This window comes from Lynx canadensis, chromosome B4, assembly GCF_007474595.2.
Source record: "Lynx canadensis isolate LIC74 chromosome B4, mLynCan4.pri.v2, whole genome shotgun sequence".
NCBI classification, from domain to species: domain Eukaryota; kingdom Metazoa; phylum Chordata; class Mammalia; order Carnivora; family Felidae; genus Lynx; species Lynx canadensis.
The window spans coordinates 133,386,798-133,401,391 of NC_044309.1; the positions used below are offsets into that span (position 1 = coordinate 133,386,798).

The 14,594-nt window shown below is 39.2% G+C and overlaps 1 protein-coding gene across 2 annotated transcripts in view; it reads right to left on the reverse strand.

Moving 5' to 3' along the window:
• Positions 1 to 14,594, reverse strand: part of SLC25A17 (solute carrier family 25 member 17) — a 46,950-nt gene that overhangs the window by 32,164 nt on the left and 192 nt on the right. The window lies entirely within an intron of this gene.

Consider the following 14,594-nt stretch of genomic DNA (forward strand, 5'->3'; position numbering starts at 1 on the left):
CTTCCATCTCATACTTTTCATCTAGCATCACCTGCCTTGTGCATGAATAACATCCTTTAGAATTTCTTCTCGTTAGGATCTTGCTAGTGGCAAAGTGTTTTTGATGGTCTCAAAATGTCTCTATTTCACGTATGTTTTATTTATTCATGTTTTTTAATGTTTATTTATTTCGAGACAGAGAGACAGAGCATGAGCGAGGGAGGGGCAGAACACAGAATCCTAAGCAGGCTCTAGGCTCTGAGCTGTCAGCACAGAGCCCAATGCGGGGCTCAAAACTTGTCAACTGCGAGATCATGACCTGAGCTGAAGCTGGACGTTCAACCAACTGAACCACCAGGCGCCCCCATTTCACATACGTTTTAAAGCTTTTCACTGGATATAGCATTCTAGGACGATATCTTCTCTCAGCAAAGTGAAGAAAACACTCCACAGTTTTCTGATTACAATCGCTGCAAATGAGAATCAGGGGTCAGCTATCGCTAATTCTATCTTCAGTTGTGTCTAATATATTGATAAGCCTGTTTTTATTTATTGATAAGCCTATTACTCAACTTCAATTATCAATTTACAGCTATGCACTAATTATCTTACCTTTAAATTTTTATTTGATCAAAACAAAAGCATGCACATAGTTTTAAAAAATCATGTAATACAAATGGCAAAATACAGTAGTTCCTCCCCACTCTTCTCCATTTTACCCAATCTTCCTCCCCACAGGCAATTATTTTAGCATCTTTTAGGTGTTTCTTTTGAAATTTAAATATCTCCACATAATTAAAAAGTATCCCAATATCTTTTGATTCATCAATTTCAGACATTATTTATCTCATATTATAGACAGTGAGAATTTAGCTCTGTTCTACTACCTCTTCATGTCCCATCCTTCTAAGAACTGTGATTTTGCTTAAATAAGTATTCAGCGTTCCCACGACTATCATGCTTCCACTCTCAAATTTCAGTTATTTTACTTTTCATTTCTAGATATTCTATTTGGTTAACTTTCAAGTATGCTTAGCCAATCTTAGTTTCTTGTACCCTCACACATATTTGGTAGTCTTTCTTTCTCTTATACATACTAAATAGCTTAAGATTGTGACTGAAAATTCCATTTTCCGATTGTTGTTGCTGTCTGCTATGTTTTTGTTCACAATGACTTGTTTCTCTGTGAGTTTAGTTTGAACTGCTCATTTCCCTGACAATTTTATTTTGGGGCATTCTTTTAAACATCATAATGTGCTTCTGGAAAGGATTTCTGCAAGGCACTTTGGGGTCCCACACACCTGAATCACTTCAAGTTCAATTACTGGCTTCAGGTTTTCAAATCATCCAAGTAGTGAGAATTCAGGCTGCAACCTAAGAGGGAAATTTCAGTGGTGATTTCCCTACTCAAAACAGTGCCAAGACTGGAGACAGCTGATATTCCTGGGGAGGAATAAGATTATTTTCCATTCATGTCTACAGCAGATTCCATTGGGATTCCAGGTTTACTGGGTGATCTGCTACTGGACTTCCTGTCTACAGGCAGATTGGGTTCCTTCTCTTCTCTGTATCTCTGAAAGCTACAAATCTAAAGCTCATGTTTACCTGCTTAATCACTTCTTGCAAGGCAAATGTTCTCTTTCCCTCTAGGTCCTGCCTTCACTCACTCTCTAGTCTGAGAATTCCTTATCTTGTCACCTTATTAATGCTTTCATGTTGTCTTAAGAAATATTTTATACACAGGCACCTGGGTGGCTCAGTTGGTTGAGTGTCCGATTTCAGCTCAGGTCATGAACTCATGGTTTGTGAGTTCGAGCCCCACAACGGGCTCTGTGGTGACAGCTCAGAGCCTGGAGCCTGCTTTGGATTCTGTGTCTCCTTCTCTCTCTGCCCCTCCCCTGCTCATGCTCTATCTCTCAAAAATAAATAAATGTAAAAAAAAAAATTTTTTTTTAAAGAAATATTTTACAGGTTTTTTTTTTTTTTAATTATAAAGGAAAGTTTTCAGGAGATGCTTTGATTAGTTCCTTAGTTAGAAACCAAAATCTCATTTTAAGTATTTTACAATGGACTATTGCTAGTCTTGGCAAATAAATATTTTTAAATCTTTGTGAATGTGTTTATTCCTTTGCTGTTTATTCAATTTTGTTCTTATTTCACGATAAAATTGTGTAAGGGCAGGTTGGTAACATATTCACATTTCAAATCTATTATTACATAACATCACTCATAGCATAACACCACTCTTAACATGTTCCCTGGACATTTAACAAGTGAACTAAGAAACGTATTTCTACTTAATACCCACCTTCAAAAAATTTATAAAATTTAGTACAGTAATACTAAACAAAAGAAAATCAAACAGACATTAAATAGTACCATTTTACCCTGAAGATAAAAATCAGGAAAATGACAAAATCAAGAAGGAAAAAAGCCAGAAATCTAAATTTAGACCTTTACTACACAGGTATCTCATTAAAATACATGCCAAAGGCCTTTTAGGCGGCCATCCAAGTAACCAACCACAAGAGCTCTCAACCTGAAAGACCAGACCACAAATACAACCAGTAAAAAGATGGAGGAGGGGCACCTGAGTGGCTCAGTCAGTTAAGTATCAGACTCCGGCTCAGGTCATGATATCATGGTTTGTTGAGTTCAAGCCCTGCGTCAGGCTCTGTGCTTACAGTGCAGAGCCTGCTTGGATTCTCTCTCTCTCTCTCTCTCTCTCTCTCTCCCTCTCCCTCTCTCTCTTCCCCTCTCCCACTTGTGCGCGCTCTCTCTCTCTCTCTCTCTCAAAATAAACAAACTTAAAAAAATGGAGAAGGGATATCTGCCAGAATATCTAAAAGAATAGTATTTTCTGATTTATTGGATATGGATTGTAAGAGAGAAGGGAAAGTCATAAGAAATGAAGATACCATTGACAGAATTAGGAAAGTTATTTGAGGGATATAGTTTTAAGAAATTACTAGTTCAATCTTGGACACAGTGACTTTCAGATGACAATGAATTAACTACTCTCTCACCTGATGCTTCTAATGCTATTGTGCATCCTGTGTACAAAATTCTATTACACAGCAATCACTGTACTGTATTTAGTTGTTAATGAGTTTGTCTTCCTTATTAGACTATGGGCACCTCAAGGGCAGGAACTTAACAATTAATTAATGACTAAATAGCAAAAAAAAAAAAAAAAGTCTTTAGGCAGTTGGTAATAGCATACTACAGCTTAAGGACACAGATGATAGCTAGAGATAAAAATGGCAAACCAAGTCACCTACACCACTTTCAGCTTAGGGCATTTTTGTTTCTCTCTGTTGTGAACAGTCCCATAGTCAGCACCTGGATTCCTTAATAATGTATCAGCATCTACATTTCAGGTTACACATCCAAAATATAGTGGTTTATTCATTTATTGACCTGTAAAAGGTCAATAAACATTCAAAGTCCATTTTTTTATTTGGCCAACATAACCACACATGCCGTTGAGCTGAAACACCTACCACTACAAACAAGAGTCAGAATGAGACGATAGGGTAAACTTGGTCAAGATGTGGTCCCCTAAGCATGTGCAATCTTATGGGAATAACAGGGACACACACACATATAGAAGTAGAGCATCATGCCTTTAAAGGACAATAACGTTTAGGTTAGCTTACCAACCAAGTCACCAAATTCAACCATTTCCAAAATGTTAATTCACCCCTGAAGGATGAAAAATAGTCAAAAAATGCAATGCCAGTTCCAAAGTCAATTTCCAGAGAGGAGTCTAAAAATGGTGGTTGAATCACAACACTACTGAAATCAGTGTACAGCATCCCCTGAGGGAGTACATGGCATTATTTGATAAAAGGGCTATTTTAGAAAGAAAAACAACTAAAATACATTTTCAGTGGTAGATCTCAAGCTAATGAAATCCCAAAGATTGAAAGCTACTCACTGTGGCTTTCATATTCAAAAATGTTATTTACCTATCAGAGTTAGCATGCCTTTCCCTTGATAAAGCAATCAAGCAAATTCTCATATCCATACACAGAGTTAAACAAAACTTTAACATACAAGTTTAACATACAAGTTAAACAAAAGGCCTAATAGATAATGAATGCACCTAAGCGTCTTATGGAAAAAAGCATGAGCTTTGGGATAAAACAAACCAATGTTCAGGTCCCAGTTATAGTACATACTATAAATAACTTCAAATCTCCATGCCTCAATTTCCTCATCTGTAATTTTAGGGCCAATACATAATTATCAAGGATTGCTGTGAGAAGTGAGAAATAATTAATAAAAAGCACCTAGCATCATACCAGGTACACATTGGGCACTCAACAAATGTTGGTTCCTATATCCTTTTTATAGCACCTTTTAGCACTAGAACTCAACATTAATCAGGACCCTAAAATTAGTAATGGTTACTTAAGTTCCTTCCAAAAGAACAACTGTAATTTTATTTATTAAAAAAGAAAGAATAACTACTCTTTCAGAAGACACCTCAAGAAGGTAGGAGAGTGTACAGTATAAAATAATAACTAAAAAGTCCAATCAAGTAAGAATGAAAAAAGTCACCGTTAGGAAGTCAGTGATGGCCTCTGGAAGAGTAGTTCCAGTGGTTAGCCTGGATGAGTAGGAGAGGTAGTAAGTACAGAATATCCTTTAAGTAAACTTAGGAGAACCAGCAGCAGCTAAGAAAAAGGCAGTCTCTGGGAGCCTGGGTGGCTCAGTCGGTTAAACATCCTACTCTTGACTTTAGCTCAGGTCATGACCTCATGGTTCATTAAATCTCCACGCTGAAGTGCGGAGCCTGCTTGGGATTCTCTCTCTCTCCCTCTTTCTCTCCCTCTCCTGCTCACACACTTGTGTGCACATTCTCTCTCTCTCAAAATAAATAAATAAACTTAAAAAAAAAAAAAAAAGAAGGGGGTGCCTGGGTGGCTCAGTCAGTTAAGCGTCCAGTTCTTGATTTCAGCTCAGGTCGTGATCTCACAGTTCCTAAGATTGAGCCCTGCATGGGCTCTGTGGTGACCGCATGGAGCCTGCTTGGGATTCTCTCTCTCTCCCTCTCTTTCTGCACCTCCCTTGCTCGCTTGCTCTCTCTCTCAAAAAATAAACTAAAAAAAAAATTTTTTTTAAAGAAAAGAAAAAAAAGAAAAAGGCAAGTCTCCAGACCAGACTGGTATGACAGGACAGGGCTAACCATGTTTGAGGGCTGAAGGGAAGCAAACACTGGAGAGAGGTTAAAGCTATAGGAAAGAAGTGAAAATTAATGGAGTAAAGTCCTAACACATAATTGGGGATGGAGTAAGGGGGAAGGGTCAAGATCAAAGGTAGCAGAGACTGGATGTATCTGTTTTTCCTGAGGCCAGCAGAATATAGGAGATATGGGTACAACTGCAATTGATTGTTTAATAAGACAAAATGGAAAGTGAGAAACCTCATCCCAAGAAGCCTCTATTTTATCTAGGGAATAAAAGGTGAGATTACCTGCTATAAGTGAAAGGACAGAGTTGGTCATATGAAGAGAGAACAAACTTCACTTGTATTTAATTTCTGAAACTGGGTACAAATACTATATTTATATTTACAAGAATATATCGGAAAAATAAATAAATTATGGCCTTACTACACTTCTCCAGATACTGCACTAGGTGCTCCACAAGTGTTACCACATTTACTTCTCTGGGAACCCCAGTAAGCTCAGAAAACTCAGGTTCAGAAGAAAACATAAATGACCCAAGATGACATTGATAATTTTTACTCCAAAACTTTTCAGCATCTATACCACATTTATTTTAAAAAATTAAGTTATAAACTACTGTATGTATGGCAATACAATTTCCTTTATTTAACCTTTTTCTGATTCAAGCATAAAGAAGCAAATTTAGAAAAATAATTTCCATAAAGATGGCATAAGAATCTTTAAGATTAGGAGAACTGAAATGAAATGACCCTGTTAGCTGAAAAGTTTATTAAGGGGGTCAGGAGGGATGAATAAACAGAGCACATAAGATTTTTAGGGCAGTGGAAGTACTCCATATGATACTCTCATGCTGGTTTCATGTCATCAGACATTTGTCAAACCCACAGAATGTACAACATCAAGAGTGAATATACACTAATATGCACTATGGACTTTGGGTGACAATGATGTCTCAGTGCAGGTTTATCAACTGTAACAAATGTCCACTCCAGGGGGGGATGTTAATAATAGGGGAGGCCATGAATGGGTGAGGGCTGCGGGTATATGGGAAATCTCTGTATCTTCTTCTCCATTTTGCTGTGAACCTAAAACTGCTCTAAAAAATTAAATCTTAAAAAAAGTTTACTAAGAAATCAAGATATATTTCGGATGGTGGGTAGTGAGGCAATGAAGTCTTCAAGACTAAACACTATATAATAATTCGATCATGATTTAGCAGAAGCCTAAATGAAATAAAACAGCAAGCTAGGAAGTAAAGATAATACGATAATGACTTTCTCCAATTACCTCCTTTTGAGGTTTTTAAACCAAGTAACATAATACCCTCAGATACATACTAACCTAAGTTAATTCTATGGGAATCTGAGCCACTAGATTTAAAATCTGGGTATGAATGAATCACCTGTGGAAAAGTAAACCCTTTCAAAGAGAACTGAACATATGAATTGTTAGAACTGTGGTTTAAAGTACTCCCAATAAGGGGCGCCTGGGTGGCTCAGTTTGTTAAGCATCCGACTTTGGCTCAGGTCATGATCTCACAGTTTGTGGGTTCAAGCCAGCTCTCTGTCAGCACAGAGCCTGCTTTGGATCCTCTGTCCCCCTCTTTCTCGGGCCATCTCCCTCCCCCGCTCATGCTCCCTCTCTCAAAAATAAAATAAAACATTAAAAAAAAGTACTCCCAATAAACAATTAGTGTCCAATTGCCTCCAGTTTGGTTATACATGTGTATACTTAATATTTAATGTCACTTGTTTTCTGATAATCTAACCTGGTTTTGAAATACACAAAGGAATGAGACAAGAAGAGAAGGCAGCTAGGCATAGCAGAGAGAAAAGGCCTGGATTCTGGCCTTCTGCCTATGACCAATTCATTGGTAACCCTGGCCAAATCATTTAACATCCCTGTTTCCATTTTCCTGTCTCTGTAAGAGAATAAAGATACTTGTCCAAAAGCCTCGGAAACAACCCTACTAGGTGGGTATTATTATTATTTTCCACTTCCTATAGATGAGAAATTGAGGCAGAGATTGAGAGACATGCCCAAAGTCACACAGATGGTTAAGTGACAGAGTTGGAGCCTGAACTCAGGCAGTCTGGTTTCAGAGTCCACACTTTTAACCACTTGTTACAATGCCTATCTAGGGGTTGTTAATAGATGTGAGAGGGGTTTAAGAAGTCAGGGAATTCTAGGGGCACCTGGCTGGCTCCGTTGGTGGAGCATGTGACTCTTGATCTTAGAGATGCGAGTTCAAGTCCCACGTTGGGTGTAGAGATTACTTAAAAAAAAAAAAATCTTAAAAAAGTCAGGGAATTCTAAATACTAAATATTATTATTAAATATAACATGAAATTAACTAACTCAAACAAGTTAGGATGCACAGAAAATTAGAAAACATAGTTGTGGGGGAGCCTGGGTGGCTCAGTCAGTTAAGTGTCTGACTCTGGATTTCAGCTCATGTCATGATCTCATGGCTCGTGGGATGAAGCCCTGCATCAGGCTCTGTGCTGACAGTGTGGAGCCTGCTTGGGATTCTCTCTGCCCCTCATCCACTTGGGTGAGCGTATGCATGCACTCTCTCTCAAAATAAATAAATTTAAAAGACAGAGTTGTGCACAAAATGATTAATAGTTTCCATTTATTGGGCCCCTATTATGTATCAGATAGTATAAAAGCTATCTTACTTATTTTATTAACATTCACAAAACCCTGTGAGGCTACTAAGTTTTTACAAGTTAGAATATGAGTTAACTAAACTGAATCCAGAACACAGCGTTTTGTTTCTCATCTATAAATTAATGAGTGACATCAGGGAAGTCGCTTAACTAAGCAATCCTACAGATTCTTCATAACAGGGTTGTGGGAGGTCACATTAACATTTACACTGTACATAGCCAAAGTATGGAAAGAGCCCAAATGTCCATTGACAGATGAATGGATAAGATGTGGTATATACAATGGAGTATTACTCAGCAATCAAAAAGAATGAAATCTTGCCATTTGCAACTATGTGGATAGAACTAGAGGGTATTATGCTAAGCGAAATTAGTCAGGGAGAGACAAGTATCATGTGACTTCACCCATATGAGGAATTTAAAATACAAAACAGATGAACATAAGGGAAGGGAAGCAAAAATAATATAAAAACAGGGAAGGGGACAAAACATAAGAGACTTAAATATAGAGAACAAACAAAGGGCTGCTGGAGGGACTGTGGGAGGGGGGATGGACTAAATGTGTAAGGGGCATTAAGGAATCTACTCCTGAAATCATTGTTGCACTATATGCTAACTAACTTGGATGTAAATTTAACAATAAAAACAAAAACAAAAAAACCAAAAACATTTACATTGTACAAATGTTTACTACAGTTAAAGTTAGACATGATGTAAATGACCATAAATAAATTATGGAACACTTACATGATAAAATATTTTATATTAAAAAGAAAAAACAATGCTGTTTGAAGTCTTTTTTAATGACATGATATAGTGGATATCTGATGTTTTGGGCCACACAGCATCATTTCCTTTTTCTAAGGGCAGGCTGATTTTCTTTACCTCTTCCCACTGTGTACAATCTTGGTAGGATGGTAAATCTAGATGCCCACCCTCCACTACACCTGCTGAAGAGCCCCTGAAGGTTCCTTTTGCCGGACCCTTCCTTTCCCCACCTGTTACAGTCAAGGACTCGGCACATGATCTTGAGCACAACTAACTGGGGTTCTCCCATGACTTTAAATCTTGAGAATGCTGTAGAGGGACAAAATCTACTGATTCCAGTGGTAGCGCCCAACACTCTCCAGGGATTGCTTCAGAAATCTTTTCGGAAAATGATGGTTCTCTCCTACTTCAAGTCTTCAGCCTGCCCACTGATCCTGGGAGCTCCTAAAAAGCCTGCCAATAAACTTCTTTTTTTTTTTTTTTTTTTGTTAAAATACTCAAAGTCTGTTTCTCCAGTTTGCAACCAGAGAACCTTCATACATATGGGGATATGCTTTATATTCTGAAATAAACATACCAAAAAACCCAGGATATGCAACTCTGTAATACCAGTTATATAAACAAACAAAAAAATCTATTTGTAAATGCTTATTTGTATATAAACAGAGAAAACAGAATGAGGAAAACTTGAAGAAACAGAACTCGAAATTCCCCACACACTGATTTACACAAGGACCTGTGAACACGTTTTTTGTTCTAAAAGTCTCTTATCACCCTCCTATTTCATTTTGCCTAGGAAACTCCCACTCTTCCTTCAAGACTAGGCCTGAATACATCAAGTTTGGGGGCTTCCCATCACCTTCACAAATGCAGCCCACCACTTCTCCCCTAGTACTACCACCAGGGGCCGTGTAGTACCTCTACTATACACTTAAGAAGAGCTTCTTGAGGACAGGGACTCTTTCACTGACCTTTATATTTAGAAGGTCTTTTACAACAAACCAAAAAGTTCCTCTACTTGGTTTCTACTTCTAAAAGGTAGGAATTGAGTCTATACGGTAAAACGTCCAGTGTAATAATATTAAGTGTTGAGCCACAGAGTTGGGCAGTTGGACCTAATTTTATCTTCTGATACCAACTGGAGAAAAATGTTTGGAATAAGCCTTCTTACACAGTTCTAAAGATAGGTGCGCCTGGGCTCTGAGTTACAAAGCAATAAAAGGTAAAGTGGAAGGAGAAAGGAGGGGGGCTCTTTTATATTTCTGTATGATCTGAATTTTTTTTTTTCAACGTTTATTTATTTTTGGGACAGAGAGAGACAGAGCATGAACGGGGGAGGGGCAGAGAGAGAGGGAGACACAGAATCGGAAACAGGCTCCAGGCTCTGAGCCATCAGCCCAGAGCCCGACGCGGGGCTCGAACTCACGGACCGCGAGATCGTGACCTGGCTGAAGTCGGACGCTTAACCGACTGCGCCACCCAGGCGCCCCGATCTGAATTTTTTAATAGTCAGCATTTACTCAATGAAATGTGATTCTTTTAACATGTAAATTACACAGGGCGCCTGGGTGGCTCAATCAGTTTAAGGTTCAGGTCATGATCTCACCGGTTGGTGAGTTCGAGCCCCACATCGGGCTCTGTGCTGGTGGCTCAGAGCCTGGAGCCTGCTTCAGATTCTGTGTGTATGTCTCTCCCTGCTCCTCCCCTGTTTGCTCTCTATCTCTCAAAAAAAAAAAAAAAAAAAAAACAAACAAACAAAAAAAACCGAATAAATGTTAAAAAAAATTTTTTAACATAAATTATGCAATTAAAAAATAAAATTAAAATTAACTACAGGGAAAAAAGAAGTGTCCTAATTAATTACTAGCATTTCAATTACAAAGTCTGTTTCAGTGTCTAAACCTCATTTAGGCAATTCTAACCAATTTCATTCTTCAAATTGGTAGGTGAAAGAGTAGGTTAATAAAATTTCCCTTAATTACAAATCCACATTTCTACAAATAAAATCTATTTTTCAAAACTAATCTAATGAGAAGCAAAAAGATAAAATTATGAATCTAATTATACTCACTATTTTGAGAAATGTTTATGAGGCCACTAATTGTATAATAGTCATCAATTAGAGCTACAGCATCCTCCTGAAATAGTAAAAGTCTTTTTCTTTTTAAAGTAGGCTCCACTCCCAGTATGAGGCTCAAACCCACGACCCTAAGATCAAGACCTGAGATCAAGAGTCGGATGCTCAACCAACTGAGCCACCCAGGCGCCCCAACAATTCTAATTTTCAAATACTCGAGATTATCTGCAATTACCCCAATGTGTGCCACAAAACACTCAAAATCATTAATTTATTTTAATTTTTAAAATGTGTGTGTGTGTATATGCAGAACGTCATACTTGATGAGAGAATGTAGAACTTGGAAGTGAATAAACATGAAACATGTCAACTCAAAAAGGTTGTAAATCAACGTCTTAAGCAACAGTCCAATAATCCTTTGGGGGAGAAGAAGCAACTACTGTAGGCAGCCTTGCCTGGAGTTTTAGGCAAGTCACACAGCTATGAGAGGCAGAGCCAGGATTCCAACCCAGGCGGCCTGGCTCAAGTCAGGCACATCAACACTTAAGTGTTCTTACCATTATGCTAAGCGGACTTTCCTTGGTCATCTCAAAGCTTTGGTTGAACACTATGCTCAGGACATTTAATTAAACACAAGCCACCATAGTACTATAGCACTAAACGCAATGCCATTTTTTTTTTTATCAACTGTAGCGACATTTTTGTGGTGACATTTTTTTCCCTTTAGTAGCAACCAGAAGAAACTAGCACTTGCATTACATGTTTAATCTTAACGCAAGGATTTGAAAAAAAAAAAAGAAAGCAAAAGTTTGAGAACACCCTTAAGCATGACAGTTCAAAAAAATAACAAAACACAATCCAACTTCCCAGATATGTGCTAGGAACATTACTACTCTGAGGGAAAGCAAGAGAAAAAAATTATTCTTAAAAAGTATTAGATAATCTAATGGGAGCTTACATTAATGGGAGAAAGAAAAACCCTAGCAAACTCAGGGTGCATAATTTCAAGCAGAACTGTAACAAGAGAGGGGTGTCTGGGTGGCTCAGTCGGTTAAGCATCCGAGTTCAGCTCATGTCATGATCTCACGGTCTGTGAGTTTGAACCCAGCGTCGGGCTCTGTGCTGACAGCTCAGAGCCTGGAGCCTGCTTCAGATTCTGTGTCTCCCTCTCTCTCTGACCCTCCCCCGTTCATGCTCTGTCTCTCTCTGTCTCAAAAATAAATAAAACATTAAAAAAATTTTTTAAAAAAGAACTGTTAACAAGAGAAAAATAGGCAACAAGGAGACAAAAAAACAGAAATGTCTTTGTAGGTTATATGGAGATATATCACCTCTACCTACAGTCACTCTCTATAGTAAGGCTCAGAGAACTATGGCCCTCCAGCCAAATCCAATCACTGCTTTGTTCTATAAACAGAATTTTACTGGAACTCAGCGCCACTCATTCATCTACTTATTATTGTCAATGGCTGCTTTCACACTATCACGGCAGTGTTGAGTACCTGTACCAGAGACTGTACACAAAATCTAAAATATTTACCATCTGCCTTCTTACAGAGAAAATTCGCCAACCCTTATTTTCTTTTATAGCACTTAACACTATCAAATTATTTAATTTATTTTGTTGACTCAATTATTGTCTGACTCCCCCACTGGAATGCAATCTTCATGAAGAAAAAAACTTTGTTCTCCACTATATTTCTACCACCTAGAACAGTACATAACACATAGAAAGCACTCAGTGAAAGTGCTGAATGAATGGCGTTCACTGAGAGAAAGAAAGGAAAACAAAACTTCCACATCTTCCCATTTTCCCTTAGATGCTCTCCAACTATTCACTCCACTATCTACCAAAATGTGTCTTGTCAATTAACCACTGGATTTATCATATTGATGAGCAAGTTAATAAGTCCAATGGTTAATTCTTACCCCTCATCTTATTTGACCCAGTTGATCTAAACCCCTTTCTCCATGTGACTTTCAGAACACCACATTCTCTTAGTTTTCCTCCTACCCGACAGGCCCTTCCTTAGTCTCCTTTGCTGGTGCTATCTTACTTCCTCAATCTCTTAATGCTGGCATGCTCACAACTTTCTCAGTTGGCACTTATCTAGTCTCATGACGATTCTTATGCATTTCAAACAGAATCCAAAGTCCCAAACCAATCTTTCTCCCAGAAACTGTTCAGTTATAGTGAAGAGGTTGTAATAGAGGTACTATAGTTATATTACATCTCAGGAAATGTAAATGCTTCTAGTTGCTCAAGCCAAAAGCTCTTGGGAGCCAACCAACCCTCATTCTCTTATACCCGATATCCAATCCACCACCAAACCCTGGTGGCTCTATCTTATAAATATATTCCAGGTGAATGATCCCTGCTAACCACCTCCACTGCTGCTGTCCTGGTCCAAGCCACCATCATCTCGTGCCTGGAATGATGTCACAGCCCCCTGACAATTTCCCTGTGTCCCACCTTTACTCCCTTACAGTCTACTCTCAACAGAGCACCCAGGGTGATCATGTTTAAAATGTAAATCATCAAGTTGCCGGGTGCTCAAAGCCTCCAATAACTAGTTAGCTCTCTTTCCCAGTCGGTGTTAAAGTCTCACACAATTTGGTCCCCTGAAGCCTATGCCCCTTTGTTCCCTCCACCCCAGACACATAAGGCTTCCCTGACCATCCTAGAGCATGTCAAGCAAGCTTCCATTTCAGCACCTTTGCACTGGCTGAAAGGCTCTTCTGGTTTAATTAAATGAAACAGGCACTTCCATGAAGTATTGTGTCAACTCACTCAAAAAAACAAGTCTGGAGCGCCTCGATGGCTCAGTCGGTTGAGCGTCTGACTTCCGTTTGGGTCATGATCTTACGGTTGGGGACTTCAAACCCCACACTGGGCTCTGTGCTGACAGCTCAGAGCCTGGACGCTGCTCTGGATTCTATGTCTCCCTCTCTCTCTCTCTGCCCTTCCCCGCTCATGTTCTTTCTCTCTCAAAAGTAAATACATTAAAAAAAAAAAAGTCTGTGAGGTAGGTATCGATACCCTTACTTCAGAGATTAGGAAAGTGAAGTTTACAAGTCACCTATCTAACGAATGATGGAGTTGGGGTTCAATCCTGATTAGTGTGCACAGAAAAGTGAGCTCTCAGCAAAGTTTTGCACGCTAAAAGGAGAGGACGCTGATATTCCTCTGAAGTCACAGTGATTCCAACTGCTAAAGGTGCATGTTGATAGCAAGAAAAGGATCTGAGAAAGGGAAGCCAGAGGAAAAAGAGGACAACCCGCGGAGTAAGTTACCCAAGCCAGGAGTGGAATGTTTCAAGGAAAAGGGAGTGGTGTCAAATAGAACTGAGACATCCAAAAACCCAAGAACCACGCACATACTCATAGTAAACCACACCTGGACGGCAACCCTAATCTTGATTAAAAAAAAAATGTATCATCTGCCTATATTGGCCAAAGATATCCTACTTCTCTGCCGCAAGGGTGTGAAAACAGACTACAGGTAAGCATGTGATTAAGCAACACAGCTTCACACCTACGTTTTCCTCCAATCCAAGGAAACAAAGTTTATGTGTGTGCGGTGGCCTTTAAGGGAAATGGTTGGCCTTCAAACTTCAGAAGGCAAAGAAAACAGCAGTTATTTTCTTCCAAGCTCCCTGTGGGTATGTGGGACAATCGCTGTCTATATCCCAGATACTTTCGAAGAGACCAAAACGGCAGCCAGGGGCGGAGGGTGTGCTGGCCCTCACCCCAAACTGTTCCAGCATCTTCTCGCCTATGTCTCATTGCTCTCCGTCCCACAGTCACGACTGCAGATATCAACCCACCCTCTCCCTCTCATCCCCATCCCCCAGCCACATCCTGGGACTGGCCCCAGAGAAGCCCCACACCCCGCAGTGGC